Source organism: Loxodonta africana, chromosome 11, assembly GCF_030014295.1.
Source record: "Loxodonta africana isolate mLoxAfr1 chromosome 11, mLoxAfr1.hap2, whole genome shotgun sequence".
Lineage (NCBI taxonomy): Eukaryota > Metazoa > Chordata > Mammalia > Proboscidea > Elephantidae > Loxodonta > Loxodonta africana.
Window position 1 is genome coordinate 90704359 of NC_087352.1, and position 20441 is coordinate 90724799.

The following is a 20441-nucleotide window of genomic DNA, read 5'->3' on the forward strand; positions in this document are numbered from 1 at the left end:
GAGAAAAATGAGACTTGTAAAATAAGGCCGGTCAGATGACTACAAATGCACAAAGCAACTAAGAATGCAAGGCCCCATATAGGCAGAGGCATGAGAGTGTGAGCAGAGGGTGGGATGCAGTCATTACAAAGTAACTCCTCATTACAGGAGCACAGCCCACAGGACTGAGGGGTAGGGACTGATGGTGTACTCTAGGCTTGGCTCTAGATTTAGGCTGTAGAGTTAGCATCCATCAACATATACAAACCCAAAGAAAATATTTGGGACAATTACTCATTTTCTAACTTGATATTTGATGTTTTCAGATTCTGATTGTTGCTTTTCTTGTACCATACCAATAAAGCCTATCTATATAGTCCATATTATTGTTGTTGTTAGGTGCCATCAGGTCGGTTCCTACTCACAGTGACCCTGTGTACAAAAAAATGACACACTGTCCTGTCCTGGGCCATCCTCACAATAATTGTTATGCTTGAGCACATCGCTGTAGCCACTGAGTCAATCCATCTCGTTGAAGGTTTTCCTCTTTTTCACTGACCATCTATTTTACTAAGAATGATGACCTTCTCCAGGGACTGATTCCTCCTGTTAACATGGTCAAAGTATGTGAGAAGTAGTCTTACTATCCTTCCTTTTTTTTGGTGGGGGGGCTGCAACCACAGCAAAAATTTTATAGTCTTTCCAGGATGATTTCCCCATTTTTTTTTATTGTACTTTAGATGAAGATTTACTGAATAAACTAGTTTCTCACTAAACAGTTACTACACATATTGTTTTATGACATTGGTTAACAACCCCTGACATGTCAACACTCCCCCTTCTCAACCTTGGGTTCCCTATTGCCAGGTTTCCTGTTCCCTTCTGCCTTCTAGTCCTTTAGTCTCATTTTGTTTTATGGGCTTGTCCAATCTTTGGCTGAAGTGTGAAGCTCAGGAGTGAATTCATTACTGAACTGAAAGAGTGTACGGGGGCCATACTCTCAGGGTTTCTCCAGTATCTGTCAGGCCAGCAAGTCTGATCTTTCTTTTTTAGTTAGAACTTTGTTCTACATTTTTCCCCAGTTCTGTCTGGGACCCTGTATTGTGATCCTTGTCAGAGCAGTCAGTGGTGGTAGACAGGCACCACCTAGTTGTACTGGACTCAGTCTGGTGGAGGCCATGGTAGATGTGGTCCATTGGTCCTTTGGACTAATCATTCCCTTGTATCTTTAGTTTTCTTCATTCTTCCTTGCTCCCGAAGGGGTGAGACCAGTGGAATATCCTAGATGGCCGCTCACAGTCTTTTAAGACCCCAACTGCTACTCACCAAAGTAGAATGTAGAACATTTTCTTTATAAACTATGTTATACCAGTTGAGCTAGATGTTCCTGGAGATCATTATCCCCACAGCCCTCAGCTATATATTTACCACAGTAATAACAATAATAAAGGTGATGTACTCATTAAACATGTCTAAGTGTAGCCACATGTACTCTGATTAAATTAAAACTGAGATATTTGATATTTATTGAAAGTAAAGACACAGCTTGAGCTGGAAAGAGACTGAATTTCATGCAGTGAAATCCAGCACTTCAAAATGGCAATGCTGCAGTGATGTTTTATAAGGGAGGAACAAAGAACATGAAGCACATTACTTGATTGGCATTTATAAATTTTAGATCACCTAAAACATTACTCGATTGGTAACTACAGGCTTAGATCATTGAAAGACACTACTTGATTGGTCCCCCATGTGTCTGTCAGTTTGTTGTACTGTGGGGGCTTGTATGTTGCTGTGATGCTGGAAGCTATGCCACCAGTATTCAGATGGCAGACTGGTTTCAGCTGAGCTTCTAGACTAAGACAGATGAGGAAGAAGGACTGGGCAGTCTACTTCCGAAAAGAATTAACCAGTGATAACCTTGTGAATAGCAGTGGAACACTGTCTGATATAGTACCGGCAGATGAGCCCCCCAGGTTGAAAGGCACTCAAAAGATGACTAAAGAAGAGCAGCCTCCTCTAAGTGGAGTCGACCATAATGATGTGGATGAAGTAAAGCTATTGGGACCTTCATTTGCTGATGTGGCATGACTCAAAATGAGAAGAAACATCTGCAAACATCCATTAATAATCAGAACCTGGGATATATAAAGTATGCACCTAGGAAAATTGGAAATCATCAAAAATGAAATGGAATGCATAAGCATCGATATCCTAGGCATTAGTGAGCTGAAAAGGACTGATATTGACCATTTTGAATCAGGCAATCAAATAGTCTACCACGCTGGAAATGACAACTTGAAGAGGAATAGTATTGAATTCATTGTCAAAAAGAACATTTCAAGATCTATCTTGAAGTACAATGCTGCTAGTGATAGGATAATATCCATAGGCCTACAAAGAAGACCAGTTAATTGACTACTCAAATTTACGCACCAACTACTAAGGCCGAAGATGAAGAAAATGAAGATTTTTACCAGCTTCTGTAGTCTGAAATTTATCAAACATGCAACCAGGATGCACTGATAATTACTGGTGATCGGAATGTGAAAGGTGGAAACAAACAAAGAAGAAGGATTGGTAGTTGGAAAATACGGTGTTGGTGATAGAAACAATGCTGGAGATAGAATGATAGAATTTTGCAAAACCCATGACTTCTCCATTGCAAATACCTTTTTCACCAACATAAATGGTGACTATACACATGGACTTCCCCAAATGGAGCACACAGGAATCAAATTGGCTACATCTGTGGAAAGAGACAATGGGAAAGCTCAATATCACCAGCCAGGGGCTGACTGTGGAAAAGACCATCAATTACTCATATGCAAATTCAAGCTGAAACTGAAGAAAATCAGAGCAAGTCCACAAGAGCCAAAATATGACCTTGAGTACATCCCACCTGAATTTAGAGACCACCATAAGAATATATTTGATGTGTCGAACACTAATGATGGAAGACCAGACGAGTTGTGGAATGACATCAAGGACACCATACATGAAGAAAGCAAGAGGTCGTTGAAAATACAGGAGAGAAAAGACCAAGATGGATGTCAGAGGAGAGTCTGAAACTTGCTCTCGAACGTCAAACAGATAAAGCAAAAGGAAGAAATGATGAAGTAAAAGAACTGAACAGAAGACTTCAAAGGGTGGCCCGAGAAGACAAAATATTATAATGACATGTGCAAAGAGCTGGAGATAGAAAATCAAAAGGGAAGAACATGCTCAGCATTTCTCAAGTTGAAAGAACTGAAGAAAAAATTCAAGCCTCGAGTTGCAATAGTGAAGGATTCTATGGGGAAAATATTAAATGAAGCAGAAAGCATCAAAAGAAGATGGAAGGAATACACAGAGTCATACCAAAAAGAATTAGTCAATATTCAACTATTTCAATACGTAGCATATGAGCAGGAACTGATGGTACTGAAGAAAGAAGTTCAAGCTGTACTTTGGTAAAAAACAAGGCTCCAGGAATTGGCAGAATATCAATTGAAATGTTTCAACAAATGGATGCAGTGCTGGAAGGGCTCACTCATCTATGCCAAGAAGTACGGAAGATAGCTTCCTGGCCAACTGACTGGAAGAGATCCATATTTATGCCCATTCTGAAAAAAGATGATCCAACCGAATGCAGAAATTATCAAACAATATCATTAACATCACATGCAAGCAAAATTTTGCTGAAGATCATTCAAAAGTGGCTGCAGCAGTATATCGACAGGGAACTGCCAGAAATTCCGGCCAAATTCAGAAGAGGATGTGGAACGAGGGATATCATTGCTGATGTCTGATGGATCCTGGCTGAAAGCAGAGAATACCAGAAGGATGTTTACCTGTGTTTTATTGACTATGCAAAGGCATTCGACTGTGTGGATCATAACAAATTATGGAAAACGTTGGGAAGAACAGGATTTCCAGGACACTTAATTGTGCTCATGAGGAACTTTTACTTAGATCAAGAGGCAGTTGTTCTGACAGAACAAGGGGATACTGAGTGGTTTAAAGTCAGGAGAAGTGTCCGTCGGGGTTGTATCCTTTCACCATAGCTATTCAATCTACATGCTGAGCAAATAATCCGAGAAGCTGGACTACATGAAGAAGAATGGGGCGTCAGAATTGGAGGAAGACTCATTAACAACCTGCATTATGCAGATGACACAACCTTGCTTGCTGAAAGTGAAGAGGACTTGAAGCACTTACTAACAAAGAACAAAGGCCACAGCCTTCAGTATGGATTACACTTCAACATAAAGAAAACAAAAATCCTCACAACTGGACCAATGAGCAACATCACGATAAATGGAGAAAAGATTGAAGCTGTCAAGGATTTCATTTTACTTGGATCCACAATCAACACCGTGGAAGCAGCAGTCAGGAAATCAAAAGACACATTACATTGGACAAATCTGCTGCAAAAGACCTCTTTAAAGTGTTGAAAAGCAAATATGTCACCTTGAAGTCTAAGGTGCATCTGACCCAAGCAATTTTCAATTGCATCATATGCATGTGAAAGCTGGACAATGAATAAGGAAGACCGAAGAAGACTTGATGCCTTTGAATTATGGTGTTGGCGAAGAATATTGAATGTATTTGTGCTGCCAAAAGAACGAAGAAATCTGTCTTGGAAGAAGTACAACCAGAATGCTCCTCAGAAGCGAGGATGGCGAGACTGCGTCTTATATACTTTGGACATGTTGTCAGGCAGGATCTGTTCCTGGGAGAGGACATCACGCTTGGTAAAGTATAGGGTCAATGGAAAAGAGGAAGACCCTCAGTGAGGTGGAATCATACAGTGGCTGCAACAATGGGTTCAAGCATAACAAGGATTGTAAGGATGGTGCAGGACTGGAAAGTGTTTTTTCTGTTGTGCATAGGGTCACTATGAGTCGGAATCGACACGACAGCACTTAAGAACAACAAAAACAATTTGATAAGGCAGGACTTCCTGTGGTGGAGATTCATAATGAAGGATCTCCTATAATGGGAACTCATAAGGCAATTGGTTTAAAAAGATATACATGTCTTTCTTAGATTGGTTACAGTGGGGTAATCAGACGGGTATGTGGTGGGGGGTTTGGGGACAAAGGTATTTAAGTCATCATTACCAGACATTCCTTCCTTAGAAACAATCTGCATGATTAGATCTGCACAGAAAATGGCTGTTGCTAGGGTGAAAACAGAAATAGAAACAAAGATTTGTACCCAAACCTCAAGCCAGCCATTTCAGGTTTTATCAGATACTTCAATGCTTTAAAAATTGCCTTACGTGTTCCTTCCTTTTCATCAAGGATTTAGAGAGAAATTCTTTGATCAGTTCACTGACCACTATTCTGAAAGAAGGATTTCTTCTTCATGGGCTTTGAGCATATGTTTATTCTGAATGGTTGCTTATTTTAATAAGCTTTTAAGATTTCAGATGCTATATGTGTGAAAAGGTTGTTATTGTTGTTAAATGCTATAGGGTTGGCCCCGACTTATAGCAACCCCATGCACCACAGAACGAAACCTTCCCTGGTTATGTGTCATCCTCACTTCTAAGGAGCATTCTGGCTGTACTTCTTCTAAGACATATTTGTTTGTTTCCCTTTTTTTGGCAGTCTATTTTTTTTTTTTTTATATAGTATATTCAGAGGACCCCTGGTGGCACAGTGGTTAAAGTGGATGTTAACTGAAAGGTCAGAGGTTCAAAACCACCAGCGGCTCCACAGGAGAAATACGTGGCATTCTGCTTCTGTAGAGATTTACAGCCTTGGAAACCTACAATGTGGAAGTGGTTTCCAAACTGAGTAATGGGTAGGAGCTGGAAGTGTTCTAAAGTGCTTAAAGTCAGAATCAACTCAACAGCAGTAGGTTTAGTTTTGTTTTGAGTTTATGGTTTATTCAATATTCTTTGCTAACATCCTAATACAAAAGCATCAATTCTTCCTTGTCTTACTTATTCACTGTCCAACTTTCAGATGCATATGAGGAGGTTGAAAATACCATGGCTTGGGTAAGGCTCACCTTAGTCCTCAACATGACATCTTTGCTTTTTAATGTTTTAAAAAGATCTTTTGCAGTAGATTTGTCCAAATGTAATAGGTTGTTTGATTTATTGACTGCTGCTGCTTCCATGGGCATTGACTGTGGGTTCTAGAAAAATGATATCAAACTATGAATAGAAGTGGAATATTGAGAAAAAGTAGGTGGGCATTATTTGATGTCTTCATTATGCCATAGTTTTAGCCCCTTGCTTCTGTAGTTTTATTACTTGAGGGCTAGTGTACAGCAAGCCACGTTAGAGAAATAACCTGACATCCGATGGCTTACTCAAGGATAGGGCTCAAGTCCATCTGAAATATAAGTACTGTCAATGTATTTATGTCATTATTCTCCTCATAGACATTAAATTGTTATTTTTTGGGGGGGGTAATGGCATTTATCAAAAGTTTCATACAACATTTAATAGTTCCTACAATTATTACAATGACAATGAGTATTATTAATCCCATTAACAATATAGACTTAATCCATGATCCAACACCTGAGGATAGCCAGCAGAAAATATCTAGAAAAGGGGAGTCTGAGGGTGGGGTATATGAAGCCAAGTAGTCTTCTGGCGAATTAGTTTAATATTCTATTCTAACTCTCCAGAGGGGTTTACCTATGTGCGACAGGAGGTGTTAGCAATGGCACAAACTCCTCCTTGCTGTGATAGAAGGAAATCAAAGAGTTATTCTATAATCTAGAACTACAGTTCTACTCTGCCCTATACGGTTGCTATGAGTCAGAATCGACTCAACAGCAGTGGGTGTAAGTACTACCTTGGCAAGGGAGTGTAAAAATTCCTGTTGGGCTGCCATTAGCAATATCACCTATTTGTTTCATAAAAAAAAAAAATAGTGTTCAATATATTCCAGACCACACATTCTAAGCCAGCAACTCCGTTTCAAGGAAGAAATGCTCTTAAGAAGGAGTAACCTGGGCCAGGGTTTTACTTTAAAGACGTTACATTTAGTCGGTATTATGGATTGAATTGTGTCCCGCAAAAATGTGCGCCAACTTGGCTAGGCCATGATTCCCAGTATTGTGTGATTATACACCATTTTGTGATCTGATGTGATTTTCCTGTGTGTTGTAAATCCTACTGTTATGATGTTAATAAGGTAGAAATAGAGGCAGTTATGTTAATGGGGCAGGACACAATCTACAAGATTAGATTGTATCTTGAGTCAATCTTTTTTGAGATATAAAAAGAGAAGCAAGCAGAGAGGAAAGAGAACTCATGCCATCAAGAATGGAACTGGGCGGGGGAGCACATCCTTTGGACCTGGGGTCTTTGCACTAAGAATCTCCTAGACCAGGACAAGATTGATGATAAGGACTTTCCTCCAGAGCCAACAGAAAAAGAAAGCCTTCTCCTGGAACTAGCACCCTGAATTCAGACTTATAGCCTCCTAGACTGTGAGAGAATAAATTTCTGTTTGTTAAAGACATCTGTTCTGGCAGAACTAGATAACTAAGGCAGTTGGTGTTGGTTGCCTGTAAACCATTTGGTTTTCCTTTTTTCTAATAACTTTAGATTATCAGTCCAGTGGAGGTTTCATTGTAAGAGTGAATATTTAGGAGAACTCTTAAATAGCCTAATGTACATTGGCCATCCATGCTCCACCCATTTAAACAAGGTAAAGCCTAACAGTTTGGTATTGATGTTTTCTCTTAAATATTCTAATCCTTTGTGTAAAAATATATATCCAGGGGGTGCAAAAAGATTCCTGCTGTGGTCTGATTATTAGGAAGAGTGATAGATTGATTTGTTTTCTCAAGCCAATTTTCAATGGTTGTCTTTGAAGATAGGAGAAAAAAATGAAGCCTTAGCTTGTTTGCACTGCAGAGGCTTACTAATGTTGTATAATATTGGTTGTTCTTCTCAAAAGGAATAAGTCATCTGTCAGCATATGTAATCTTAGGATGCATCCAGGCACAAATGAGATAAAAGCAGGCACTAAAGGTGAGTATGGGAGTCAGGCAGATGCCATAGTTTTACACAAATCGTTCTTTTTGCAATGGAAAACTATATTAAAACTATATTAAAAACTGATGAGACTAGCAGGTCAGAATGGTCATGTCCAGTTTGGGAGATTTTGATGGCAGATCCAGCAATTAGATTACTGATGCTAGTTACTGAGTGGACTAGTCTAATAAAAGCATTATAATACCACGCATTAATGAGGATTACAAGTATGAAAAGAAGTTTTAAGAAAAGTTTCATAATGAGGAAAGATTGTCTAGAAATACTATATGTGGACAAAAAGTGTAAAAATAATAGTGATAAGGAAGTAGGTTTCTTTGGTTATTGGCATAAAAGATAATGTAACAGTGGAAAGAAGGAAGAGTAGGAAAAGTGGCTACAATAGCAAAGGCAAAATGATATATAAGGACTTCTATGCTTACATTATAAAGGTGAGAAACTGAACAATAATAAGAATCTTACCCATCAATAAAATCTAATTTGTAGACTAAATCTACTTCAATGACTATAAGTTTTAAGTAAAGAGCAACTATATTGATTTTTGCATTGCCATGTGATAATACCTACTTTATGTACTAAGGCATTACCATGAAGATACCCCAGTGTAAAAAACGAAGTCTAAAAACGTCCTCAATTTTGTTTTTCGTGATGTTTTGTTAAGTGGTTTTGGCAAAAGTGTTTGTTTCTGTTGCAGTTGTCTGCTTCTGACCACCCAGGTTGTTGAACTTTAGCCTGAGGCCCTTAGTGGTGTTTCTGTTATAGCTACACTAAGTAACTAAGACAGAATTTAGTACCAAGAGTGTTGGGGTGTTGCTCTGACAGACACCTACAATGTGGAAGAAGTTTTCAAATTGAGTAATGGGTAGAAACTGGAAGACTTCTAAAATGACTAATAGTAAAAGCTGAGATTGTCTTGAAGAGACTGTTGGTGGGATTATGGACATCATCCTTTCTCTGCTGTTCCTTTTCTCCATCTACACTGTCACCAGTGTTACAGCTCTCCTCACTTCCAGGAGAAAGGCAGCAGCAGAACCAGGAGATAGGTGTGAGATGGCACTGGAGCCAACCCACTGAGCAAGAGAGCTGAATGCCTTCAGGCAGGAGGCTTCCTGGTGGAGTGTGGTGCCTCTGGGCATTTATTGGCAGAGCTAGGCTTGATGACCCAGGGAGCAAGAAAGCTGAACGCCTTCCAGCCAAGGTTTACTGGCAGAGTGGGGTGTCTCCAGGCACTTATCTGTAGAGCTAAAGAGCTTTGGGATATTTGCCCCAGCAAGTGGCAAGGCCCAAGGGGCCAAGAGGCTAAGGAACAAGGAGGCAGAAGCTTAAGAGACAAGGAACACAGGAAACAGAGATGCCTCAGTCTCAAAGGCAGGACCATGGCATCTGGAGTCTCAAAGGGTGAAGCCAAGGTCTCTGAGGTTTCAAATGGTGGGGCCACAGCCTTCTAGGTTTCAAAGAGTCAGATCTTCACCAACTCAGTTCTAGAGCATGGGCTGCCATTCACAAGGGCCAGTGGGACAGGCCAGATTCACTGCACCAAGTCGAATGGGCAGGGCTGCCATGCCAAAGAGGCAGAAAATGAGGCCTGCCAGGGCTGAGGTGGTTGGGTCACTACTCAGAGGGACTAGGAGAATGTCCTGCCCAAAGCAGAGGAAGCAGAGTTGCCATTCCAGGGGGCCCAGAAGGTGGAACAGAACCCCAGGTCAGAAGGACCTACACTCCAAATCCAGAGAGCATGGCCAACACCCAGAGTCTGGAGACAGGGCCATTGCTTAAATGGTCTCAGAGAATACAGGATTATTTTTAAGGCTTGAGAGCTAATATAATGTTTTCTGCAGACTTGCTTGGTGCCTGTTATCCCTCTTTCCCTCCAATTTCTCCCACTTGTATTGGAAAATATCTAGCTTGTGGCTGTTCCATTATTGTACTTTGGAAGCAGATAACTTGTATTCAAGATTTCAGATTAAGACAAATTTTTTAGATTTTGTACTTGGAGTTGATTTAAGACTTTCTATGATATGACATGATGTGATATGATATGACGGGGTGATGTGTTTTACATGTGGCAAGGGTGTGAATTTTGGGGGACCAAAGTGTGGAATGTTATCGGTTGAATTGTGCCCCCCCAAAACGTGTCATCTTGGATAGGCCATGATTCTCAGTATTGTGTGATTGTCCATTTTGTGATCTGATGTGATTTTCTTATGTGTTTTAAATCCTACGTCCATATTAATGAGGCAGGATTAGAGGCAATTATGTTAATGAGGCAGGACTCAATTTACAAGATTAGGTTGTATCTTTTTGCGGGTGTATTGAGAACCCTGCTGGGGTAGTGGTTAAGTGCTACAGCAGCTAACCAAAGGGTCGGCAGTTCGAACCCGCCAGGCACTCCTTCGAAACTCTATGGGGCAGTTCTACTCTGTCCTATAGGGTTACTATGAGTAGGAATCGACTCGACGGCACTGGGTTTGGGTTTTTTGGTGTCTGTACGTGCTTTAGGTGAAAGTTTACAGAGCAAATTAGTTTCTCATTAAACAGTTAATACACATATTGTTTTGTGACATTGGTTGCTGGCTCCACTATATGTCAACACTATCGCCTTCTCCACCCTGAGTTCCCTGTTTCCATTCATCCAGTTTTTCTGTCCTTTCCTGCCTTCTCATCTTTGCTTTTTGACTGGAGTACACGTTACTTTCATATACGTGATTGAACTACGAAGCACGTTTCTCATTTGTGTTATTGTTGGCCCTATAGATCTGTCTAACCTTTGACTGAAAGGTGAACCTCTGGAGTGACTTCAGTGCTGAGTTAAAAGGGTGTCCAGGGTCATACTCTCTGGTTTTCTCCAGTCTCTGTCAGACCAGCAAGACTGGACTTTTTTTGTGTGTTTATGTCTGTGTGTGCAAATTTGAATTTTGTTCTGCATTTTTCTTTGCCTCTGTCTGGGACCCTCTATTGTGATCCCTGCCACAGCAGTTGGTAATGGCAACCAGGCACCATCTAGTGCCGGGGCTCAATTTGGTAGAGGTTGTGGTAGCTGTGGTCCATTAGTCCTTTGGGTTAATCTTTCCCTTATGTCTTTGGTCATCTTCATTCTTGTTTGCTCCTGGAGGGATGGGACCAGTGGATGTATCTTAGATGACTGCTTGCAGGCTTTTAAGATCCCAGATGCTACTCATCACAGTCAGATGCAGAACATTTTCTTTATAGACTATGTAATGCCAATTGAGTTAGGTGTCCCCCAAGACCATAGTCCCCAGCACTTAGTACAGTAGCTCGGTCCCTCAGTGCATTTGGATGTGCCTGTGAAGCTTATATGACTATGCCCTGGTCAAGTTGTACTGAATTCCCCAATATTGTGTAGTGTCTCACCCTTCACCTTCATCAAAGTTACCACTTATCCACTATGTAGTTAGTGCTTTTTCCTCTCCACCACTCCCCTCCTTTGTAACTATCAAAGATTGTTTCTTTCTGTGTGGAAACATTATTATATGTTTTTATAATAGTGGTCTCAGCATATTTGTCCTTTTGTAATTAACTTATTTCACTCAGCCCTCCAGATTCATGCATGTTGTGAGATGTTTCACAGATTAGTCATTGTTCTTTATCCTTGCAGAGTATTCCATTGTATGTATGTACCATAATTTATCCGTTCATCTGTTGATGGTTGTTTCCATCTTTTTGCTACTGTGAATAATGTTGCAATGAACTTGGGTGTGCATAAGTCTTTTCATGTGATGGCTCTTTTTTCTCTAGGATATATTCCAAGAAGTGAGATTGCTGGATCGCATGGTATTTCTATTTCTAGTTTTTTTTAAAGGAAGTGTCATTTTGTTTTGCAAAATGGTTGTACCATTTTGCATTCCCCCTAGCAGTGCATAAGAGTTGCAATCTCCCTGCAACCTCTCCAAAATTTGTTTTCTTTTTTTTTTTATTTGTGCCAGTAAAGTTAGGGTGAGATGGTATCTAATCTTAGTTTTGATTTGCATTTCTCTCATGGCAAGTAATCAGGAGCATTTCCTCATGTATCTGTTAGCCACCTAAATGTCTTCTTTGGTGAAGTGTCTGTTCATATCCTTTGCCCATTTTTTAATTGGATTATTTATCTTTTTATTGTAGAGGTGTGGGATTTTCCTGTAGATTTTAGAGATTAGACCTTTGTTGGACATGTAATAGCCAATTTTTTTTTCCCCTATCTGTAGGTTCTCTTTTTACTATTTTGGTGAAGTCTTTAGATGTGTGCAAATGTTTAATTTTTAAAAGATCCCATTTATCTTTTAGTTTATCTTTTGCTGTTTGTATACTGTTAATTATGGTTTTCATCCTGTTTATGCCATATATTAGGGACAGTAGTGTTGACCGTATTTTTCTTCCGTGATCTTTATAGTTTTCAGTTTTATATTTAAGTCTCTGATCCATTTTGAATTAGTTTTTGTGTATGATGTGAGGTATGGGTCCTGTTTCATTTTGTTACATATGAACATCCAATTCTGCAAGCACCATTTGTTTAAAAGACTGTCTTTTTCCAATTCAATGAACTTTCAATCTTTGTCAAACATCAGGTGGCCATAGGTAGATGGATTTACATCTGGGTGTTCTATTCAGTTCCATTGGTCAAGATGTCTGTTGTTGTACCAGTACCAGGCTGCTTTGACTACCGTAGCTGTATAGCAGGTTCTGAGGTCAGGTAGTGTGAGGTCTCCTACTTTGTTCTTCTTCAATAATACTTTGCTTATCTGGGGCCTCTTTCCTTTCGATATAAAGTTAATGATTAGTTTTTCCAACTTGTTAAAAGATGCTGTTTGGTTTTTGCATTGGGATTGCATTGTATTTGTAGATTGCTTTGGGTAGAATAGACATTTTCACAATGTTGAGTCTACCTATCCACGAGCATGGTATGTTTTTTCGTTTATGTAGGTCTCTTTTGGTTTCTTGCAGTAGTGCCTTGCAGTTTTCTTTGTATAGGTCTTTTACAGCCCTGGTTAGATTTATTCCTAAGTATTTTATTTTTTTTTAGGAGGTTATTGTAAAAGGTATTGCTTTCCTGATTTCTTTTTCGTAGTTCTCTTTACTGGTGTGTAGGAATCCAACTGATTTTTTCATGTTTATCTTGCATCCTGCTACTCTGCTGAATCTTTCTATTAGTTCCAGCAGTTTTCTTGTGGAGTCTTTGGAGTTCTCTATGTGTAGTATCATATTGACTGTTAATAGGGATAGTTTTACATCTTCCTTACCAATTTGGATTGTCATTATTTCTTTTTCTTGCCTTATTGCTCTCACTAGGACTTCTAGCACAATGTTAAACAGAAGTGCTGACAAAGGGCCTCCTTGTCTTATTCCCATTCCCCAGGGGAAAGTTTTCAGTTTCTCTCTATTGAGAATAATGTTGGCTGTTGGTTTTGTATAAACAAAAACCAAACCCATCGCTGTTGAGTTGATTCTGACGCATAGCAATCCTACAAGGCAGAGTAGAACTTCCCCATAGGGATTCCAAGGAGCAGCTGATGGATTCAAACTGCCAATATTTTGGTTAGTAGCCTCAGCTCTCAACTACTGTGCCACCAGGGCTCCTGGTTTTGTATAGATGCCCTTTATTATGTTGAGGAATTTCCCTTCTATTCTTATCTTATTGAAAGTTTTTGATGTGCTACTGAATTCTATTGGCTAGAATTTTGTTGAGAATTTTTGTATCTATATTCGTGAGAGATATTGGTCTGTAATTTTCTTTTTTTGTGGTGTCTTTGCCTGGTTGTGGTCAGAGTTATGCTGGCTTTATAGAATGAATTCAGAAGTATCCCTCCCTTTTCTATGCTCTGAAATAGTTTGAGTAGTAATGGTGTAAACCCTTTTCTGAATGTTTGGTAGAATTCTCCAGTAAAGTCATCTAGGCCAGGGCTTTTTTTTTGTGTTGGGAGGTTTTTTTTTCTTTTTTAAATTACCTTTTCAATCTCTTCTCTTGTTACGGATCTGTTCAGATTTTCAAAATCGTTTTGTGCTAGTTTGGGTAGGTAGTGTGTTTCTAGAAATTTGTCCATTTTCTCTATGTTTTCAAATTTGTTGGAGCATAGTTTTTCATAACGTTCTGTTATGATCCTGTTTATTTCAGTTGGGGCTGTTGTAATGTCCCCCATTCATTTCTTATTTGGGTTTATTTGCATCCTCTCGTGTTTTTCTTTCATCAATTTGGCCAGTGGTTTGTCGATTTTGTTTGAAAGTTTTTTTTTTTTAAATCAAGAATGGGTGTTGGACTTTATTGAATGTTTTTTATGCATTGATTGAGATGATCATGCGATTCCTTTGTTTTATTTCTGTAATGTATTACATTGACTGATTTTCTAATGTTGAACCATCCTTGCATATTTGGTATGAATCTCACTTGGTCATGGTGTATTACTTTTTTTGATATGATGCTGAATTCTATTGGCTAGAATTTTGTTGAGAATTTTTGCATCTGTATTCCTGATAGACATTGGTCTGTAATTTACTTTTTTGTGGTGTCTTTGCCTGGTTTGGTATCAAGGTTTTGCTGGCTTCGTACAATGAATTTGGAAGTATCCCTTCTTTTTCTATGTTCTGAAATAGTTTGAGTAGCACTGGTGCAAGCTATTCTCTGAATGTTTGGCATAGTTCTCCAGTGAAGCCACTTGGGCTAAAACTTTTTTTTTGTTGTTGGGAGGTTTTTTTTTTTTTTAACATTTTCAATCTCTTCTCTTGTTACAGGTCTGTTCAGATTTTTTTGTTTTCCTCAATTTGTGTTAGTTTAGGTAGGTAGTATTTTTCTAGACATTTGTCAATTTCCTCTAAGTTTTCAAATTTGTTAGAGAACAGGTTTTCATAGTACTCTGTTAAGATTCTTTTTATTTCAATTGGGTCTGTTGTCATGATTCATATTTCATTTCTATTTGTGTTATTGCTTCCTTTCCTGTTTATCTTTTGTCAATTTGGCCAGTGGTTTGTCAATTTTGTTGATCTTTTCAAAGAACCAACTTTTGGATTTGTTGATTCTTTCTATTGTTTTTCTATTCTCTATTTCATTTATTTCTGTTTTGATCTTTATTATTTCCTTTCTTCTGGTGGCTGTGGGTTTCTTTTGCTGTTCTCTTTCTATTTGTTTGAGTTGTAGGGCTCATGTTTTGATTCTGTCCTTTCTTCTTTTTTGATGTGTGTGCCCATTGCTTTAAGTTGACCTCTGAGCACTGCCTATGCTCTATCCCAGAAGTTTTGATATGTGTTTTCATTATCATTTGATTCTAGAAATTTTTTGCTTCCATCTTTGATTTCTTCAATTACCCAGTGGTTTTTAAGCAATGTGTTATTCATTTCCATGTGTTTGTATTTTTTTCCTTGCTTTTCCAGTTATTAATTTCTACTTTTGTGCTGTGGTGATCCAAGAAGATTCTTTGTATTATCTGAATGTTTTGGATTTTGTTGAGGGTTACTTTGTGACCTAAGATGTAGTCTATTCTGGAGAACGTTCCATGTGCATTGGAAAAGAATGTGTACCTTGTTGCTGTTTGATGGAGTGTTTAGGTCTTCTGTATCTTTGCTGAGTTTCTTTCTAGATGTTCTGTCCTTTACCGAGAGTGGTGTGTTGAAGTCTCCTACTATTATTGTGAACTGTCCATTTCTTTTGTCAAAGCTGTTAGAGTTTATGAATTTTGGAGCCCTGTTTTTGGATACATAGGTATTTGTTATGTTTTTGTTATCACAGTGGGTTGTCCCTTTAAACATTACATAATATCTTTCTTTGTCTACGGTGCATTTTGCCTTAAAGTTATTTTATCTTAGAATTACCAGTTCTGCTATTTTTTGGTTGTTATTTCCTTGATATATTTTTCATCCTTTGATTTTTAATATATTTATATCTTTGTGTCTAAGGTGTGTCTCTTATAGACAGCATATTTATGGGTCACTCTCTCTCTCTTTGGGTGCTTTTAAGCCATTTACTTTCAGTGTAATTATTAATAGGTGTGACTTTATTGCTGTCATTTTGTAGTACTTTTTTTTGTGATGTTGACATTTTCTTTGTTCCTCTTACTCTCCTGTGAAGAATTCCTTTTGTTTGTGGATTTTTTTTTTTTTTTGTCATTTCTTTCATTCTGTAGATTCCGTGTTTACTATGACATTATGTTTTTCTTCTTTATGTTGATGAATAAGTTTGTTAACTTTCTTTGTGGTTATCTTGAAATTTACCCTTATCTTCTGAAGTTTGTGCCAGTCTTTTATTACTTGATATCCCCTTGACTTACTCTCCATTTCAAAGTTCTATAGCTACACCATGTATTCCCCCTTTTATTGTTCTGACATTGTCATCATTTAAACATTGATGTCTCTAGTTCTTTGTTTTGAATCTTTTAGTTTTGTTTTATCTTTGAGAGTTCATTACCTAGGTTGGTATTTGGTTGATACTGACCTGTGTCCTAGATTCAGGTTGTTATCTGATGTTGGTTCTTCAACCAAAGGACCCCCTTCAATAATTCCTGTAAGTTTGATTTGGTTTTCACAAGTTCCCTTAATTTCTGTTTTTCTGGCAATGTCCTAATTTTGTCATCATATTTGAGAGAGAGTTTTGTGGAATATATTATTCTTCATTGGCAATTTTTTTTTCTTTCCAGGTTTTACATATATCATGCCATTGCTTTCTTGCCTGCGTGGTTTTTGCTGAGTCATCAAAGCTCAGTCTTATTGTTCCCCCTTTGTATGTGACTTTTTGTTTTTCTCAAGCTGTTATTTGGATTCTTTCCATTGAGATTCGAGAGACTCTCTTAATTGGTGTCTTTTCCAGTAAACATAAACTCCAGGTTGAACATGAAGTAATTTGGGTATTTATTGCTTTTGATTATCAAAAGCTTCTTTAACTTGTATAAAGTATTCTGTAGAATATTGGAACAAAGATGTATAATACTGAAACAAATCAGATTAAACTGAATTTGAATCAGGACGTGTCACCCAATAGTGGAGGGCCATTGGCTGTTCACTGATAATTTCATGAGGAGTCAATTCATGAGGTACAAATGAAGTAGTTCTTAAATTTAAAAGGGCCAGAGGCAGCACCTTAGTCCAAGGCAATTGTAAAGATTTGGAAATTTTGTCTAGTTGAGTTCCTATTATACCATTAGTTGTTTCAACCAGACCAGATGATTGAGGATGATAAGGACAGTGAAGTCTTTGAAAAATGAGGAAGATCTCCTTAATTATTTCCCCAGTGAAATGGGTACATGGGCACTACAAAGGACTCTTGGGGCTTCCCAAGTGGGGATAAAGTTCTCAAGAAATTTCTTAGCCATAAAAGCAGCAGTAGCTTAATGACTGGAGAAAGCGTCTACTTTTTCATTACTAATACAAACTTGTAACCACTTGAGGGAGAGCGGGAGTTGGATAATATCAATGTTTCATTCAAGCATTGGTCCTAATGGAAGGGGAAATCTCTCAGGTGGAGCTTTATAAGGTTTATCTGGATTACATTGACAGCAAATCAAACATTGGGAAGCCAGTTGTTCAGGAGCTTCATAAAAATGACTCATCAATATTTATTTAAAATTTCTACCATCTTATCTCTTCCCAAATGGGTATTTATGTGTAATGCCCCAGTACAAGGACTTTCAGGGATTTGGGAAGAGCTAAGTTCTCACTGGGTCCTATCCATATCCCAGAGGTGAGGCATTGGGAATAACCATGTTTTTTTCCATTTCTCAACCTCATTATGTGAGGTTGATTTTTGATGTTCAAATAAATCCTTTAAGGAATTTCTTCCAGGCCTAGAGAGATTTTCTACAAGCATATTAAAAGGCTGTTCATCATCTAAAACAGTGCCCCAATGTGGGGGAAAATATATAATGTTTAAGAGTTTGAGGAGTATTGACAGGATTGAAAGAAGAGAGAGTGTGATCTTCAAAAATATGAGGAAAAAACGTGGTCTACAGTGGCAGAAAATCTCTCCACCAATAGGCTTCTAAAGTCCTGATTAGTTCATCTGCCATTATTCTTATATTATTGTCCCAGCAATTTCAAACCATAGGAACATGTAAGCATTCTGGCAAAATGGGTTTTTTATTAGGCTTAATCTACAATCTAGTAGTTGGATTCTCATGTCAGCCAGCCTGTTCCCATTCTCTAATTCCTCTGTGGGGTTAATCGTTAATGTTTAAAAAATGATTCTACAATTTCTTTCACATCAAATTTTGCTGGGCAGCACTTTACATGTACCATATTTACAACTTCCCTAAGTGTTCTATTATTATTATCTATTCCATCCTTTTCATCCTGATTGTCAGTGGAATTATTGTGGTCATGAATGAGGGTGGCATCTTTATAGGGTGATTCGTAAGTGGTTTGTTTAGCTGCTCTATCAGCTAAGTCATTTCCTTTAATTTCCTCTGTCTGCGGAACCCATTTGGATAAGATGGACCTGGATTTTAATTACAGCAATATCAGAGGGAGAAAAAGGACCTCTAAGAGGTCCCCTACTAAGGGCCCATTTTAAATTTGGGTTCAAGAAGAAGTTAGGAGTCCCCTTTGTTTCTATAAAATACTAAAATCATAAGTAACTCCAAGAACATACCTGGGTTCATAAAAATAATTACTGACTCTTAGGGATTGAATTGTGCCCCCCCAAAATGTGTATCAACTTGGCTAGGCCATGATTCCCAGTATTGTGTGATGGTCCATCATTTTGTGATCTGATATGATTTTCCTATGTGTTGTAAATTCTACCGTTATGATGTTAATGAGGCAGGGTTAGAGACAGTTATGTTAAGGAGTCAGAACTCAACCTACAAGATTAAGGTGTGTCTTGAGTCAATCTCTTTTGAGATATAAAAGAGAAAAGCAATCAGAGAGACAAGGGGACCCCATACTACCACAAAACAAGAACCAGGAGAATAGCTCATTTTTGGACCCAGGGTCCCTGCACTGAGAAACTCCTTGACCAGGGAAGACTGATGACAAGGACTTTCCTCCACTTCCGACAGAGAGAAAAAGTCTTCCCCTGGAGCTGGGACCCTGCATTCAGACTTTGAGAAAATAACTTCCTTTTTGTTAAAGTCATTCGCTTGTGGTATTTCTGTTATAGCAGCACTACCCAGCTAAGACACTTACTGCCTAGAAGCCAGTTTGCAAGCCTTCATGAGTATGATTAGTTCATCTTGCTGAGCTGAAGTGACTTCAGGAAGGGAATCACTTTCAAGGGTGTCAGGTGAGGTAGTCAAGGTACATCCTCTGTGGTAATGAGAGCTGGTAGGTTCAGGCTTTAAATATGACCCAACAACAGATAGAACTAAATCAGGATTCGGTAACAAGGTTTCTTGTAAATCTTGCCTAGGAGACAAAAGCTGTTCGGTAAGATTTAAGCAATCATGAGGTGGATGGTCATCATTATCAGGTAAGGTGACAATGTAGCTGGATTCAGAGTGGTTACATTCTGTAACCAAATATTAGAAGTGGCTAAAAGGAGAACTTCACAAGAAGTCAGTCTGCTGGCAGACAGGTGTTGAGTAAGTGTTGAATTTAAAATAGTTGACATTGCATGAGGGATAAACATCAAGAAAATTTCCCAAAACTACATCTGCTGTGGTCTCAACTAGTCTAGCAGTTGCAGCGACTGCTCTAAGATAGGGGGACAGAGTGTGGGTAACCACTTGTAACAGGGTCCAGCTGAATGTTATAATAACCAATGAGTCTCTGTTTCCCTCTGTGTTTTTGAGTGAGGGCATCTAGAGCATTCCCTGAAATCCTGTGGACAAAAAGTGAAAAGTCTAAATTGTAATTAGGAAACCCTAGGGTGGGAGTGTTAATTCATGCTTCTTTTAGTTTAGCGATGGCCCTTTGGCCATCCTCTGAGAGCTGGAAGGAGTCACACTCTGAACTCTTTAGACAATGGTAAAGAGGTTGAGCCAGTAAAGAAAAATTATGTATCCAAGTTCTGCAACAACCATTGTTGTTGTTAGGTGCCACTGAGTCGGTTCCAAATCATAGCAATCGTATGTACAATAGAATGAAACACTCCCAGTCCTGCACCATCCTCACAATCATTTTTATGCTTGAGCCCATTGTTGCAGGCACTGTATCAATCCAGCTTGTTGAGGGTCTTCCTCTTTCTTGCTGACTCTCTACTTTACCAAGCATGATGTCCTTCTCCAGGGACTGGTCCCTCCTGACAACATGTCCAAAGTTTGTGAGACGAAGTATCTCCATCCTTGCTTCTAAGGAACATTCTGGCGGTACTTCTTCCAAGACAGCTTTGGTCATTCTTTTGGCAGCCCATGGTATATTCAATATTCTTCACCAACACCATAATTCAAAGGGGTCAATTCCTCAGTCTTCCTTATTCATTGTCCAGCTTTCACATGCATATGACACAATCAAAAACACCATGGCTTAGGACAGGTGTACCTTAGTCTTCAAGGTGACATTTTTGCTTTTTAACACTTGAAAGAGGTCTTTTGCAGCACTT